We start from the raw sequence: 9,391 nt of genomic DNA on the forward strand, positions 1-9,391 counted from the left end.
CCCACCAACTGCAAGAAGGTCGTATGCTCAAGCAGTCGGACAGTGCCGCTGTGTGTGACAAGCTCGGTCGTCGCATTGGGTAAATTACAAGAGTGCTGGAAACTATAAACAGCTAGAGACACCCCTTCATCAGGGAAGAATTACAATTTCTGCACTTCAAGTGAGAACTGCCATTGCCACCTTTTTCGCATTGCATTTATGAGTTGGACTGTTTAAGTAATTTTTAAGAACTGTAGCTCTTACTAAGTGGTCTTTGTGTACGCCTATAATTGGCCAGGCTATTGTCCTCGATTTGGCCACCTTGTAAAACCCAGACTATTCAGTAAAACTGTCTGAATCTGACTGTTTCTGCACCATTTCTAACTGAGACTCTCCTGCACCCAGACTGAACTTACAAATAACATGGGTCAGGAAGGAAGGGAAATGTGACATCTGTCAGGAACTTACCCATATTCCTCTGCACTACTGTCCCAGGCGGGTTGCCATGCCATGCCCAGAGCTAGGCAGGATGATTTAAGTCTGGAACTTACTGGTTGTGAGTGCTTGTGATTTTGTTTGCTGGCTCCTGTTGGTTCTGTGTGCTGGATTTATGTTGGACCTTGCTGTGCATTGAACTTGGTTTGTTTCTGGATTAATCCCTTGTCTACTGAATAGGCTTCTACTGTTTGTCCTGGCTTTGACTCCTCTGCTTGTTTCTGCATGAACCCCTTGTCTTCTGTTTTGGCTTCTACTAACTCTTCTGGCTTAGACTCTAGCTTGTTTTAATCTCCTGCTACTCCATGGCATCTAATAGGTCTGCTACTTGTGAGCTTGCATCTGTTTTCTGCTGCCTTATACCACAGACATAACCTAGTTCCCTAGCATCCAAGTACAACTGGCCTTGCAGCAAGCACTGGTGAACACCTAGGGCAGTGGTGGCAAACCTATGGCATGGGTGTCAGAGGTGGCACTCAGAGCCCTCTCTGTGGGCACCCGCACCCTGGAAAAAGTCCATGGTGTACCAATATGCCTTAGACTTTTCCTGCCATTCATCAGCGCAAGGCGCACTATGGACGGCGCTGACAGCGCACTGAATGTGGGCAGGGTGTTATAGCTAAATGATAAAGTACATGGAAGATATAATATATTGCACTGTAGTATTCTGGTTAAATTGCTGTCTTGGCACTTTGCGATACATAAGGGGGTTTTGGGTTGCAGTTTGGGCACTCAGTTTCTACAAGGTTTACTATCACTGACCTAGGGGTAGCCTTTGATCTACTAACCGGTTGATGTTTTTTTTCATGGATATATCTAATACAGTTTCAAACACTGGTCTAAGTAAAAACCCTGTGGCACACCTCTTAACAAATTTGGTGTGCTGTCAGTGTGCCACAAACTAAAATCTATGTAAGCTATGAGCTGGTGACCACCCCTCCGGTAAGTTCTACCTACTTTTTAAGAAAGTGGCAAGAGCAACAGAGACTTGAGAAAGATGCAAATTTTTCTCCAAAATTCGTGACTTTTGTATGCCAGAAAACTGTAAATGTGCCCCAGAGTATAATCTGTTTACAGGCCAATGCACATACATAGCCGTAATACAGTAACCAAGTGCAGTACATCAACACATGACAATGCTACTATAGTAACTGTGACTCTATCCTCTGGTATTAAAATGCATCAAGACCAAGCTGTTTGAAGAAACAGTGCATTTTTCTGCACAGAAATGTATTCTTCCGAAAGGGATTACATAGATTAGCCGGGTACTCATTGTGAGAGAATGACTAGCAGCAATTACCTAGGTGTGTGTAGATGATGTACTGCACGACATGGAAGGCGATAAAGGGTGGATCTTCTTTAAACTATCCTAAAAACATGTTTTTTATTATAAGGACGGATGTAATGATAGTGAGGATCTCCTCCTTTGTTATTAGCGAGTGTGATTCAGGAGAGGGAGTGGAGTTTCATTGTAGTGTACTGGAACCAAATACAGTCAAGACGATCTGTCCTTCACAATGGGAAAATATACTATGTTAAATGTATACATCATATAGGGAGTGCAGAATTATTAGGCAAGTTGTATTTTTGAGGATTAATTTTATTATTGAACAACAACCATGTTCTCAATGAACCCAAAAAACTCATTAATATCAAAGCTGAATATTTTTGGAAGTAGTTTTTAGTTTGTTTTTAGTTTTAGCTATTTTAGGGGGATATCTGTGTGTGCAGGTGACTATTATTGTGCATAATTATTAGGCAACTTAACAAAAAACAAATATATACCCATTTCAATTATTTATTTTTACCAGTGAAACCAATATAACATCTCAACATTCACAAATATACATTTCTGACATTCAAAAACAAAACAAAAACAAATCGGTGACCAATATAGCCACCTTTCTTTGCAAGGACACTCAAAAGCCTGCCATCCATGGATTCTGTCAGTGTTTTGATCTGTTCACCATCAACATTGCGTGCAGCAGCAACCACAGCCTCCCAGACACTGTTCAGAGAGGTGTACTGTTTTCCCTCCTTGTAAATCTCACATTTGATGATGGACCACAGGTTCTCAATGGGGTTCAGATCAGGTGAACAAGGAGGCCATGTCATTAGTTTTTCTTCTTTTATACCCTTTCTTGTTAGCCACGCTGTGGAGTACTTGGACGCGTGTGATGGAGCATTGTCCTGCATGAAAATCATGTTTTTCTTGAAGGATGCAGACTTCTTCCTGTACCACTGCTTGAAGAAGGTATCTTCCAGAAACTGGCAGTAGGACTGGGAGTTGAGCTTGACTCCATCCTCAACCCGAAAAGGCCCCACAAGCTCATCTTTGATGATATCAGCCCAAACCAGTACTCCACCTCCACCTTGCTGGCGTCTGAGTTGGACTGGAGCTCTCTGCCCTTTACCAATCCAGCCATCTGGCCCATCAAGACTCACTCTCATTTCATCAGTCCATAAAACCTTAGAAAAATCAGTCTTGAGATATTTCTTGGCCCAGTCTTGAGACGTTTCAGCTTGTGTGTCTTGTTCAGTGGTGGTCATCTTTCAGCCTTTCTTACCTTGGCCATGTCTCTGAGTATTGCACACCTTGTGCTTTTGGGCACTCCAGTGATGTTGCAGCTCTGAAATATGGCCAAACTGGTGGCAAGTGGCATCTTGGCAGCTGCACGCTTGACTTTTCTCAGTTCATGGGTAGTTATTTTGCGCCTTGGTTTTTCCACACGCTTCTTGCGACCCTGTTGACTATTTTGAATGAAACGCTTGATTGTTCGATGATCACGCTTCAGAAGCTTTGCAATTTTAGGAGTGCTGCATCCCTCTGCAAGATATCTCACTATTTTTGACTTTTCTGAGCCTGTCAAGTCCTTCTTTTGACCCATTTTGCCAAAGGAAAGGAAGTTGCCTAATAATTATGCACACCTGATATAGGGTGTTGAGGTCATTAGACCAAACCCCTTCTCATTACAGAGATGCACATCACCTAATATGCTTAATTGGTAGTAGGCTTTCGAGCCTATACAGCTTGGAGTAAGACAACATGCATAAAGAGGATGATGTGGTCAAAATACTCATTTGCCTAATAATTCTGCACTCCCTGTATATTACTCTATGTGGGGACATCGCACAAATCATGCTCCATGCAGTAATTGATCTGGATTTTTTTTTATAATATCTTGACCACTAGGTGTCACTCTAATCTTCTCTAAAATATTAATGACCTATCCTCAAGATAGATCATCGATATCTCCACCGATGTTTGGAGAGGAGAGCTCTTTTAGCTGCTTCACAGCACACTGCCATCCATAGTATAGTGGCTGTACTTGGTATTGCAGCCAAGGCCATGAGCTGAGCCTAGGCCATGTGACCAATAAACATGACTTCAGTGGCATAGGAAAAGGCCGTGGCACTCACTTGAGTGACGTGGTCTCTGCAAACAGCTGATTGGTGGGGGTGCCAGGAGTTGGAACCCCACCAATTGGATATTGATGACCTATCTTGAGGATCGGCCATCAATACTAAACTCATGGAAAACCCCTTTAGGCTACCTGCACACAACATGGAGTACGTGCAGTTCTTTGGTGCAGATTCTTGTGCGGAAAAAACGCAGCGTAATACAGTAGCAGCAAAGTGAATTAGACAAACCTCATGTACACTTCGCTCTTTTCTGTGCAAGGATTGTGAAATCCACAGCATGTCAATTCTTTGTGCAATTTTTGTGTGCAGATATCAACCCTTTCAAAGCAAACGTGAGATCTGTGGAAAATATGCACCAAAAACCCCAAATAATGCATGCATTTTTTTGGTGCGGATTTGGTGTAGAAAAGCACAGAAATCCACACAAGAAAGTTCTTCTGTTTTGAAACCTGCACCAATGTGTAGGTAAGCTAAGGCTAAAAGGGTTATCTTAGGAAAAATATGCTACAGTTTTCAAATTAGCACCTGAATCTGAATACTGTTGTAATTGCGAGTAATTAAAAATATATTATAATTCAATTAAATCTATCTGTATAGCGCCACCTGCTGTTTGAGCTTTTTTAAATTTCTCTATCCTGTTCACTGAAATGGAAGCACATGCTCAGTTCCATCCTTCAGCTGCCACCAGCTGAAGCAGAAAGGACACACCCCTGAGAAAGGACACTCCCCTGACAAAGGACACTCCCCTGAGAAAGGACACTCCCCTGAGAAAGGACACTCCCCTGAGAAAGGACACACCCCTGAGAAAGGACACTCCCCTGAGAAAGGACACTCCCCTGAGAAAGGACACACCCCTGAGCTGACAGCTTGAAATAAATCTAGCAGAACAATTGAAGCAATGAATAGGGAGATCTTTGGGCCCATGTTAGGTGCAGGGCTGGTTTTAGCTTTGTTAGAAAGAGGTTGTCATGTACTATATGATGTTCATTTTTTACAATACTCATGGCATAACCTCTTTAACTGCACATGAAGCTGATTATGCAAGTTTTTTTCTGTGCGGGTTTTCATACGGAAAAACCGTAGTGTACTACAGTATCAGCAAAGTGAAAGAGATTTGACAAATCTTGTGTACACTTTACTTTTTAATTGTGTGACCTGCCGTGCAGACTTTAGAACTCACCGACTTCTGTAGACTGGTTTTCCCCATAGACTTCAATGGGGTTGTTAGCATAAACAGAAAATTCTTAACAAAAAACAAAAAACACAGCCAAAACTACAATAGATACTACGGATTTATGTGCGTTTTTGTTGTGGATTTACTGCACACAAATCTACACCGTGTGCTGGTACCCTTAAAGGGGTTAGGCCATGATTGATATCATATAGTACATGACAGCGCCTTTGTAATAAATCTAGAACCAGCCCTGCACCACATTCCACATTCACTGCTCCAATTGTTCTGCTAGATTCTCTTCAGACTGGTAACACAGGGGATGTGTCCTCTCTGCTGCAGCTCTGTCCCTATAACTGCCACTGCTTCTAACAGAAAATATGGTTGGTGGCAGTTGTAGAGCTCAGCGAGACGGGCAAAAAATAAGGAAAAGAACAAACAACAGGCAGGGGTGCACCTAGCCTTTCTGCTGTCTGAGGCAAAAACTGAACCCCCCCCCGCCCTTCCCAATGACAATTTTTTAAACTAACCCTTACCTTTAGCCCATTACCCTTCGGCTGCCCCCTCTTGCCCCTACCTGGTGCTGCCTGAGGCGATCGCCTCACCTGGCCTCATTGGTGGTGCACCCCTGACAGCAGGTGGCGCTATACAGATACATTTTATTGAACAGCTCACTGGCTATACAAAATTTAAATAATTACATGCAATTACTTCGTGACTACTTCGTGTTTTGTGACACAACCCCTTTAAGCATCTTATCTAGTCTACACATACCCTCTTCTCAGGATTCCAGAGGAGCGTTACCTGGCCTATAAGAATCATCATGCCAATTAGGTGTTCTCCATAAAGAGACATAGTATCCCCCAAATCTGTCATATAAATAGACATTATTGGGGTCATTTATGAAACAGAAATACGCCTAACTTTAAGAGGCATTCCGTTTTGCTCTGTCCTAATACATGTCTATGGGGACACATGACAGTTCCTTTTGGTTCCGTTATACATGATGGAAAAACAGTCCTAACGCCAATGCGAAGCCGCCCTTAGGACCATTGAACAATATATACTTGATCTGTCAATTTAACATTGTCGTGTCAGTTTATCTGCATTTCAGACAATTAAGACTTGCTAATGGGAATACGCTGTCGAGGGAACAGGCTGTACTGGCAGGGCGAGCGAGGAAGGGGAGAACCAGCAGCGTTGACTGACGTCTACAGGGTCTTTCTATGTAGCCGTTACAGTGAGAGCAGGCATGAAATAGGTCATCCTCTGAAGGAAGCCACTATTTACAGAATACACTTGTGATTATTTAATAAGTGGGAACAAACTGTGGAGAACTTGGGAAATATGTCATCAGCTCCTAAGTAGTGACCTTCTTTTCAACGAGTAAGTCACTCATGAAGTCAGTAATTATTTTATGATCATTTAAGAGGGCTGCAGAGTCTTAGAGGCTATGGACACCTTCAGGGCATTTTTTTTTATGATTGCATTTTACTAATTTTGGACTAAAAATTATATATTTTTTTATTTATTTTTTGTTTACATTTTCAGCAGTTTTGGTGATACATGGGGTCAAAAATCTGTCTATTTACAGACGGTCGTTCCTGATTTCCGCCAGCTGATGGCTCACGTGGAGAACACGGCTTAAATGAATGTTTATGAGGTCAGAAGATCAGAGATAAGGCTTCACATGAGCCATCAGTTGACGGAACTCAGGAGCCACAGTCTGCAAATAGACTGATTTTTAACCCCATGTATCATAAAAACTGCTGAAAATGTTAAACAAAGATCAATTGAAAAAATAATTTTTAGTCATCATTAGTTATCAGTGACATCAGATATCTAAAATTATATACAGATGCAGCTGAGCTAAACTTTAACGCGTTAAGTAAAAAATGTCACAAAAAGGGTAACTAAATCTTTCAAAGTATTTCAATGGCTTTTGTCACAAGATGGCAGGAGATAACACTGTGACTTGTTATCAAGAGTTATCAGAGTCATCTGTATTTGATAGATCACACAGACTGGATCTAATTCTATTATCTCCCTTGGGATAAGTGGCCTTAAAGGGGTCTGGCAGTTACGCATCCCCTCCAACCACCATATAAGAATCATAGCTGTGTCTTTTAAAGCGAACTTGTCAGGTGATTTCTGCTGCCATACCTGACAGCTGGATATGATGGAGGGAGATAAGCTGTGAGAGATTTCTGAAGAGCAAATCCAGACAGGACTCCTAGATGGGACAGTAAGAGTCCTGATAACCACGCCCACATGGAATGATTGACAGATCTCCTGTATTGGTGTGTGTAGTACACACAAGGCTGTCAATCACTATGTGCGGGCGGGGTCATTGGGACTCTCACTGTTCTCTCCTAGGAGTCCCACCAGGATTTACTCTGCTTTTCACTCAGAAATCCTTCTACAAATCAATAATCCTATATAATCCTATACATAACGGAGCTCAGCTTTTTCTCCTCCATATTATCCTACTCTCAGAGCAGCATCACCGGTTCACTTTGGGCACAGCAGTTTTGGGCAGATTTTCCTCAGTATAATCTCCACTGCAGATTTTGCCCTGGTTCCACAGCAGAATTTCCATTGCGGACTTGCTCTGTATTTACCATTGTCATTTTTTTAAAACTTGTAGTGCAAAAAATAAAATAAAAAATATCTTATCCACAATGCAGTGGACATGCCCAAAATGTTTTTACCAAAATGAGTTTAGAGAAGTCAGCATTCTGCATTCTTACAGGTACATTTTGTACACCTTTTTTATGGCTGTTCAATAATATGGAACATTTGATAATTCAGCACATCAAGTGCTATGATGATGGATTAAAGAATGACTTCCTAGTATTACTTGACTTAGTTAACACTTCATATTAATTGGGTTAAGGGGTTGTGCCACCATTAAGTATTATAGTTATATACTTCAGTATGGAAAACTAGTTAATTTTGTAATTTACTTTCTGTTACAATAATGTTCCAGTTGTGAGCTATTCTATTTAATTCATTATAATGGTGCCCCCTGGTGTTTAATCTGTATAGTGATGTGCATGACCACCTACTCAGCTGGATAAGCATGGTTGCACATGCTCAGTTGCATCCTTCAACTGCCACCTACTGTATGTACTGTTAGAGGCTGTGACAGTTACAAAATAGAAACACACGCCCTGAGAAAAAACAACCCCCCTGAGAAGGACATGCCCCTGAGTTGCCAGTCTGAAGAAACTCTTGCAGGGTAATTGGAGCAATGAATAGAGAATCTCTGGATCCACATCAGATACAGGGCTGGTTCTGTCTTTGTTAGAAAAAGATTGTCATATATGATGTCTGATTTTATTTTTTTACATCAATCATGGCATAACCTGTTTAAGATGGGTTTCAGATAGGTTGGATCTTTTTTGAATGCCATACACAAGGAGGAGTCAAGAGTCACAGTATGGTGCCCAGGCCCTGTATGCCCCCGTGGTGCTCCACACAGTAGTTATACCACCTTGGTGCCCCCTTTACAGTAGTTATTCCCTCTTGGTGCCCCCTTCACAGTAGTCATGCCCCCCCTTAGTGCCCCCACATGATAGTCATAGCCCTTCCCCCCCCACACACACAGTAGTAATGCCCCCTTAGTGCCCCCACATGGTAGTCATGTCCCCGTAGTGCCCCCACACAATAGTCATGTCCCATTAGTGCCCCCCACACAGTAGAATACTCCCTTAGTGCCCCCACATGGTAGTCATGTCCCCTTAGTGCCTCCACAGTAGGATGCTCCCTTAGTGCCCCACACAGTAGAATACTCCCTAAGTGCCCCCACATTGTAGTCATGTTCCCTTAGTGCCTCCACACAGTAGTCACGTTCCCATTAGTGCCCCACTGTCACAGCTGTCATGGTCTGGTGGTAGTGGACCGTGACACTTTTGCCGTGCATGCTTGTTGCTGGTGGCAACGTGTGTTTGCATGATTTTACACTTCCCCTTTAAGGCTGGTGTTCTGTCTCATTTTAGTTTGTTTAGGGTTAAGAAGTGTGCAAGGTGGAGCTGGGTGTGGCCTCATGGCTCTTCTTATACTGGAGTTGTGAGCGTGAGGTTTGTTGTATGTCTGCCTTTGTATGAGTAGGAGCTTTGCTCTTCTCTAAATGTGTCACCTGTCTGTGAGGGCCTCCTTGTGGAACATCAAGGTTTTGTTCTCTTACTTGTTCCCTACCTTATCTGTTGTTATGTTTGGTATGGGTTTCTTCCGTGTCTTGGAGAAACCGATTGTCTCTTTCTCCTGAAAATACCATCAGGAATCATCAGGGCGAATTACGGTCATAGGTTCCGGGTATAA

This window comes from Bufo gargarizans, chromosome 5 (assembly GCF_014858855.1).
Source record: "Bufo gargarizans isolate SCDJY-AF-19 chromosome 5, ASM1485885v1, whole genome shotgun sequence".
NCBI classification, from domain to species: Eukaryota; Metazoa; Chordata; class Amphibia; order Anura; family Bufonidae; genus Bufo; species Bufo gargarizans.